Source organism: Cyprinus carpio, chromosome B24 (assembly GCF_018340385.1).
Source record: "Cyprinus carpio isolate SPL01 chromosome B24, ASM1834038v1, whole genome shotgun sequence".
Lineage (NCBI taxonomy): Eukaryota > Metazoa > Chordata > Actinopteri > Cypriniformes > Cyprinidae > Cyprinus > Cyprinus carpio.
This window is the reverse complement of record NC_056620.1, coordinates 15,473,652-15,482,558: the sequence shown is the minus strand read 5'-3', so window position 1 is coordinate 15,482,558 and position 8,907 is coordinate 15,473,652. Positions and strand designations below refer to the sequence as shown.

Genomic DNA, 8,907 nt, shown 5'->3' with positions numbered 1-8,907 from the left:
GAACCGCTGATTTCCCGCCTCGAAAAGTGGTAGCATCTTTGTCCCCGGACACAGAGGTTGAACCGGATGCCCCCTGAACTTGGGAGGATGGCCGGGTGAACTGAATCGTACATAGGCTAGTCTGATGGTTTTCTTGTTAGCCAGCCCCGAGAGCCGTCCTGTGGAGCTCTAATCCAGGCCCCCCAGAGAGACCGAACAAGCGAACTCAGGGGCCCTCCACCATCTCCCTGAAGATCAGAATCCTGAGACTCCTGGGTTGCCCGTCTCATGGCGCTTCACTCTTTCCTGGTGTGCCAGCCTGCCAGCCCGTGGCCGCAATGCTGCTGCTGAGTCCGGGCTGGAGCGGTGGTGGTGCAGCAGGATGGTGCTCCCCGGGCGATTAGCGGCAGGCAGATAGTTGGTGCACTCCGGGGTCGCGGATTGTGCTTGATCGCCTCCGTCTCCCCAGGGTAAGCCAAAGGTGGGCGTTCCTGGACCACTAAGCGCGGAACCATCGGGCTCGATTCCAGGACCAACCGCCGCTGTGACTTTCTTCGTTGCCTCGGAGTGCAAGGTCCGTCGCAGTGCGCAGCTCCTACATGACCACCTGGGTCAGAACTACCCTCATGCAGCCTGCCTCCAACCTTGCCCGTTTCAGTGCGGACTAGACATTTACAGCCCCTGGCGGGAGGCGTGCGGATTTAACCCCAGCCAGGCGGCCAAGAGGCTTTTGCGCAAAGCTGCAAACCAATAGCGTTACTTCAACTGGGGGAATCTCCACATACCCCCTTTAGACCGCCCCCGCCGTTGAGGGTAGTGGAGGATGGAGGAGGCACTTGATCTGTTTCAGGGGTAGAAAAAGTGCCTCCCCTATGACCCTAGTTAACCTCCTCCTGCAATTCCGGAATAATGGAACCTGAGTTTTGGCTGCCGCCGATTTGGCGTGCGGCACCCCCAAGAACCAATCCTTCCAGCCTTGGAGTGTTCCTCGAGAGATGGAAGGCCCTTCCATGGCAGCCCGCGCTCTTGGCAGCCCGTTGCAAGCCTAGAGCAGTCAGCTCTGGAATCTGACTCGGGCAACGCCAACTTCTCCCAAAGCAATGCAATGCAGCCAAGATATCCAGTCCAGAGCCTAGCTCGTCCCCCCCGATTTTTGCAGTGATTCGCCCTGGCCAATGAACTGCCGCAGCCCTCTCTTTTGACGGAGGAACTAGAACGGGTACATGGGGAGGGGGATCTCCTCCCATTTGAACAAGAGGAGCCTCGATCAGAATATCGCTGGGATGGTCATGTTCCCACAAGGAAAACATGACTCCATCCACGAACGCTTGCCACCAGCTGCCCCTCGGGCCCAGGCACTTAGATGCAGGCTGACCGTGGACCATCAGGATGGAGCCAGGATCCAATTAATATCCAGAAACGGATGAGTGGAAAGACATCTTTTAACCAAGACGCCCGCGCTACTCACTGCATGGAGCTCTCTTAGGCATTGCTCTTTTTAGTTTGGAGAAAACACTGCAAATTGTTGAAGTGACCCAGGAGGAGCTTCAGCGTGAAACTGCCGACCAGGAAAGCTTCAGCACGCCTTAGAAAAAGGCAGCAGCACTGTCACCCCCACCGCTTGACGCTGGCCAGAATACCCACACTCTCGTCCCGAAACATCCATCCTTGACGAACTCACCTTACCTGTAGAATCTTGAAGGCGCAGCTCTGACCGCTTAACAGCTGGAATGTGCAAACCTGCACGCTACTTGTCCTTATATTTACGCACTGCGGGGCGTGTTGCTGATGCAAACTTCGCGACGCCACATTCATTGCTTTTTTTTTTTTTGTTTTTAACAAGCAGCATGCGAGTCGTGCTCTCCTAGCTTATATCCCTTCGATCTTAATCATTCCCTGACGTAAAATTGAACGTGAATGACTGGAAAGGGAACCACCATTATTATAGAGTAAACCATGGTAACAAATAAATTCCACTGTTTTGCTAACTCAACCATTAGTTTTAAATCCATTGTATATTGTAGTATAACTGTTTATACAAATGGTAACTCTAAAATGCAACAAAAAAGGTTACTAACTTTGTTTTTATTATAGTAAAACCATGGGGCAATTTTTTGTTTTATCTTGTAACTTCAAGGTAAGATAATATTAGTACAAATAACAGCTGTGAACACTAAGGAATCAAGCAAAATGCTGGATTACACACTCAATTCATTTGACGAAAATGCAGTTCTGATTAGTGATTCCTACCAAAGACCCCATGTTCGGCCATTATTTAAAAAAGGCATTGGAACAGCCATTTCCTTGCAGCAGATTTTTCTTCATTTCTGCATATAACGTGAGTTCTCAGCTGGTAAAAGTAAACCCATATATACATGCACACAATAGAATGCTTAATCCTTCGTGATATATACATCACAAAAACTGGTCAATCAGGTTGTAAACGTATGACTATGCCTTTAGGTTTCAAAAATGCCAGTGTGAACACTAACCGGATCAGGTTGTAAACGTATCACTATGCCTTTTTTGGTCCTTGGAGCAAAATGAAACCAACACTAATTGAACTACAAGTGTGAAAAATACACCCTGAGAAAAGTTGAACTTAGGCCACATCATGAAACCTGGTGGTGAATGTGGTCCCATTTAATATGACATATACTGACTATGCATACAGGGTTAGTGAGGTGCATTTTTAACATGTTTTATTAACACAATTTCTCAAAATTATACAAAAATAATTATTGTTTTCTCTATAAATAAGCATAACGGGGGGACATGTTATGCTTTACCACATCAGTGAACTATTCTAAATTGTTAAATAAATAGCTGATAAAAGTCTGCAACTGTTTCCTCCACACTTTCACTGATCTACAGTTATAGGTTAATCAAATAAAAAACACTAACCTTATTTCCAAATTCAGTGCCCTCGATCTGTTAAGGGTTTTTTAGGGGCAGGTCCTTTTTTTTTTATAATGCCGTGTCGTGACCTCCTCCTGTGATTTTCTGGTTCTCAGTGGAAACCCTACAGCACTTTTGTAAAGTAATCTACCACTCACACAGATATATACTGCTAACCGTCTTTTGTTGGTTGTTTCCCCACACTCAAATCCATCCCCTACACATCGCATGTATTAAAGCAATCTGATACACATACACTGTTCAGTAGATAAAACTGATAATAGATGAATAAGAAGAATGTTCCTTGTGTTCCATTCAGACAAAACATAACCTTTAACTAAATAGGGGTCATATTCATTCTGATTCTTCAGAGGACATTGTTTTCCTCTGACATGCAGCACAATGTGTGTCCTAAAATATATTGCCAAGTAATCAGTTTGGATCAGTAAATATGAACATGTGAGGAAAGATGATGACACCAATTAACACACACCTACATGTTTATAATTCACACACATGCCAGGCTAGTAAAAGCCTTTTTGCTAATGGCAACTAGTGTTTTCTCAGCATCTATTGGTCTGCGTGTTGTAATCTGCTCCAAAAATCTCTTTGGAGCATTTTTGCGCCTGACTACTTTGGGCTAAAGTGCCGCCTTTGTCGAACATAATTCAAAACTTCATCTAAAAAGTATAAAGTTGTAAAGCTGTAAAATCATATATATAAGCATGTAGCTACTAAATCCAGGTGTACATTTGACATAACTTCACTTTCAATAACAAAGCTCTGCTGCTTTCCTGAGAAGCCAGAATTTTTTGTGTCCGTAAAGACCTTTGGGTTAGCTTTCTCCAAACCTTTAAACTCAGTAAGCACTTTTGAATTCTTCCTCATCCATCTTGTGCTTCCAACACTGCACTGATAAATTCTAATAACGCAGGCTCATATAATATTACCATTTTTAAGTTCAGTTGTTTTACATGAAACATTAAATTACTTGATTGGATTGTGTGTAAACACACTGGTCTAATCATCTAACTAATATGTGACTTGAATTATTCCTCAACTATGGTAAACTATTATGGGGAAAAAATTATGTTTGCTTGCTGGCTTACTTGAAAATACTCTTTATAAGTTACTCTTTTTGTTGTTTTGTTTTTTATTTTTTTGTTTTTTTTTTTTTTGGTCTTAACAATTGTAATTAAACATCTTTTAAATATATGTCTGTTGTCTATGTAATGAGCCTGAAAGTATGATATGACACAAAACAATCATAACAGTGTGTAGACACCTGCTGAAATCCCTAGTTTCTTTTGCCTATTATGCCAGGCCTCTTCATAAACACATTTGTGATTTAAAAAAAAATAAAATAAAATTAGCACCAAATTAGTTGCTCTGTGTTGTATTCGTGAATGAAAAATGTCCCATGAGTGACTCGTATCTTTTACATTTACAGTCAACAAACTAAATTACTTGCAGGATTGTTTCTTAGTCACTTGTATCTAAGATTGTAAACTTCTGAATTACGCAAGTAAGCCTGCATTCGTAGAAAAGCTTAAAACATTGTGAAATTAAAGCACGGTTTTCTAATTATTCACCACAATGAATTAATACCGAAAAGAGAAACATTAAGTGTACTCACTAATTTAATATTAACTTCTTTTCTTGCCAGCATTTTCCCAATACCTTCATAAATGCAGTTTTCATTTTTACATGCCTGTCCTATTTCTGATGATCGCATTATTTTTAATATTCATCGTGTTTTACATAAGAGATCGCTTTGTTTTCTTCTTCTCGGCCCTTTGTTCATGTGTGGTTTTTTTCTTTCGGGAGGCTTTGTTACTAGTACTCAGAAGAATGTGCAATAGCGCCCCCAAGTGTGGCAACAGTGAAAACACGTAAAAGCCATAAAACACTCAATAATGGCGGGGAAGCTTGTTCTTCTTAGGCCCCATTTACACTGCATGGTTCAAGTGACCTACTTCCGATTTTTTTCCTCTCATGTGGCACAGATTCGGATATGACCAGTGAACGTGTAAGCAGGAAAAAAAACTACCACATGGATTCCGGGAGCTTCCTCAGATCGGATTCAGGCCTCATTCTTATGTGGTAATAAATCGGATATGAAATCGATACGTGCATTTGCGTGTGCCATGTAAAGACAGACAAATCGGTATAATTCCCCAGTAAAATGCGGTAGTCAGACGCCATTAAAAAAGTGACGTCTAACTCAGGTGGGACACCACCAACTGAGAGATCACATGAATTTATTATAGGCGCGATGGACCGACGGTTGATACACACAGTGGAGCAATTGCGGAGGTGTTTTTTTAATGTCTTTTTAAGTCCTCTTTTTTCTCCCGTACGAGACCCATTGGTTTGCTGATTTTTTTTTTTGTTTGAACTTTTTCAAAAATATTGGAAAGCAAAACACTGTATATTACTTTTTTTTTTTTGCAATCTGCCATCCTTGTATCGGGCTGTTTTTTACTTCCTTTTTCCCGGGTCAGAACGTCACGTTTGTTATTTCAGCAGTGTATTGTTAAAATCAAAAATCGATATGGGGTCACTTGTAAAGATGAGGTAAGCGGGTCCCGTCAAAAAAATCGTATATAGTCATAAAATCGGAATTTGGCATCAAGAACCTTGCATGTAAATGCTCCCTAATTGATGAAAACTTCAGAGTTGCAAGGAAAAGAGTTTAAAAATCTGTTGAAAGTTTATTTAGCTACCAACTAACAAAACAATAATGACAGAATTATCACAACGGAAAACTCCTATTTGCCAACAAAGATCATTTTTATACCAGTTTTTATACACCATTTTTATTGGAAGTCGTGGCCCTAATGGTTAGAGAGTTTTGACTCCTAACCCTAAGGTTGTGGTTTTGATTCCGAAAGGGCCGGCCAATACCACAACTGGTGCCCTTAGTAAGGCACCGAACCCCCAACTGCTCCCCCCGGCGACGCAGCATAAAGCTTCCCACTGCTCCGGGTGTGGGTTGTTCATGCTGTGTATGTGCCACTTTGGATGTTTTAAATGCAAAGCACCAATTCTGAGTATGTGTCACCAGACTTGGCTGGTAATGTCACGTCACTGGTCACTTATCACGGACTAAAGAGGTTTACTCCTCAAACATAACGTTACGGTTTGAATCACTGATGGCGAATGGAGTATTCCTGAACGATGCTTTTTTCATACTTTCCCTGGACCTTACACTGTTTATTTACTTGGCATCTAGGGGACAGTCCAAGCCTCCCGTTTTTTCAAGCCAAATATCTTAAATTGTGTTTTAAGATGAACGAAGCTTTTTACGGGTTTTTGTACGACATGGAGGTAAGTAATAGTGTGACAAATTTTTCATTTGGGGTGGGAGTATTCCTTTAACTAGCAACAAAGTCGCTAGGGCCAAACACTGGGAGCTAGCCGGAGCTGTCACGTGATGCACTTCGGCAAATCAGGTGCACGAGAAAATTGACTTCATCCCAATGCATTGTCTGTCTCCTGGTTTAGATCACCGTTTATGTTTTTCCTGCTGTTGACTCTACATATCTCCCTCTGTATTGGCTCATTTTTTCCTTCCATGTACACTAAGAGAGGAGCTTTCCCAGAGAGACCAACCTCACTTTTTTCAAATGCAGACATATGCAATATAAATGATTGAGAGATTCGATCTTCGACAAATTAAGAAAAGACTGACAGAGATAGAGAACAACTGATTAATAAAATCCATTTTCATTTTTATTTGTCATAGTAATCATGTTACGACTTCATGGTATATAAGCACAATATAACCAAAAATCTAAAATCAACCAGTTGTCACAAAATAGCTGTTTTTGCACTGCTGTTAATAATCATTCATAATTTGTCATAAATAACACTAAAGACTAACGTGATTATTTTTTTTCACGTTTGATTATTCAATTCGGTGTTGTTTTTTGTCTTGTTTAATAGAAATAACATTTTCATTTGTTGTCTTAAATTTGTCTACTACTTTGTAGAACAACTGCATCTTGTAATATTTATTAACAAACAAAAATTTGAATTTATAATAATAGCAATTATTTTTAATAAAAGCATGGAGGAAAAGATCATTTGATCCTCAAGAAATTTTTTTGAAATTAAATCAGTATCCCTTGGAATTGAATCAATCACATCACAGGCAATGAAATTCTAGATATTAGTTTTTTCTTTTGTTGTGTTGTTTTATAAACAAATAAAGGAAGATGTTGGTATTGAAAGCGTTGCATTCAACCAATATTCCATAACCTCATGTTCGTTCCTGAAGGGTGCCTCCATAATCAGATCTGAAAGAGTCCCAGGACTCTGCTTCTGGCTTTCCGCAAACTCTTACTGTTTCCTTCAATCTACAAGCAATCTTTATAGGCTGCTGATTTCATTTCCTAATGCACTGGGAGAATAGTAATGTATGTAACCATCTCCCCTTGCTTTTTTAAAAAGATATTGGAATCAGATATTGATAATCTATGCAGACATCATTGTTCGTAACACTATTTATGGATTTGTAATTGAAAAACTGTTTTAATGGCACCCATATCCTCTAGAACTTGTTATATTTAAGATATATTTTTACTGAAAATTTCAGGAGGTTTGCCTGCTTACTGTTTTGAAAAAAGAGATTTTCATTTTAATTTCCCAAGAAAAATTAAACCAAAGTTAACCTCCTTCTTTAGTCCAACACAGTCCTAGTGGAAACATATGCAGCATTACTGAAATCTGACAATAAAAAAAGATAACATTACTGAATCCATTTTTTTGTTTTTTAATTATTTACCAGCGAAACTCTTCGTATTGGTGTCCCTCAGTTGTGGAGCTAATCAATTTGTTTAAACAAATTTGTCTAAGAAAAACAAACAGTTTTCCATCACCCTGAAGTGCAATGTAATCCGAATGGTTTCCTACTAGAGCCGATATTAGTTGGCCTCGTTTCGCTTTTCTTCTTTCATCCCATCTTACCGAGCCACCCATCGTGACACTCATCTGAAAAACACCCCTCGTAAGATCCCGATCGGGAGGGGACAGAATCCGTTGCTCAGGGAACATGGTACCAGTTACTGTCGGATGTGTGTGTCCTGGTGCTAAAAGTTCCACGTACATGGGCAGTATTAAAGAGCGGGGATCCAAGTTCAGGACTGGTTTTAAATGACATATTAAATCATGGCCTGTAACTACTTGACTAAGTGATCCTATCGTCAATTTTTTTTTGTTACATAATACATTTCATTGGTGGCAACAGAAAATTGCCTGACAACTGCATAATTTAATATCCCGGTTGTATTTATAAATAAAATTATCATATTTCCCCGGCCCATCAGTCCTGCCATATAACAAACAGTGTCTTGACAGTTGGACTGATCACCAACTTATTAGTTCTTAATAAGTCAGACCTGCTGAGTTTTCCTCGGGACAGGTTTCTGCATGTGTGATGAGGATCTTTGGAACACATGTTGTGGCTGGGGATGAGGAGATTCGTGAATCTGAAGTGCAGAGATGGAACCTCGTTACCACTTAATCCCACATAAATAAGACTGCGTACTTTGACCTTTGGTTTTTAAGACTCATAAAACCACAAGTTCAATTTTTGGTAGTCCCTCACAATTCCTCCCTTTACTACCCCACTGGACAGCATCACACACCACATTCTACTGTTCATCCTCACCCACTCATTCCTGATCAATATGTCCTGCAACAATTCATCTCTAACCACACCAGCTGGTCATGAGCTTTACCCACACACGACACTAGCTCTAAACTGAAATATACCCACTATAGAAACATTTCAAAATCATGATTAATGTAAGCTCACATTGTAAATAAACTACAAACTATGCATAAAGGCATCTTTTACACAGCAAATGCTGCACAATCTCTCTCCGGACAAGACGACAGAAGGAGAAAAGACAAAAAAGGGGGGCGAAGAGCGCCGCGACACGGCGAAGGGAAGCCGGCCCCACTACACGAGAAAAAGTGGAGGGGAGAGTCATGAGCTGATCCTTAGCTGGTCACACGCTGATC

The 8,907-nt window shown here is 40.7% G+C and overlaps 1 pseudogene; it reads right to left on the bottom strand.

The window, feature by feature from the left end:
- Nucleotides 1-234: 234 nt before the first annotated feature.
- Nucleotides 235-8,907, bottom strand: part of LOC122142253 — a 14,078-nt pseudogene continuing 5,405 nt past the window's right edge.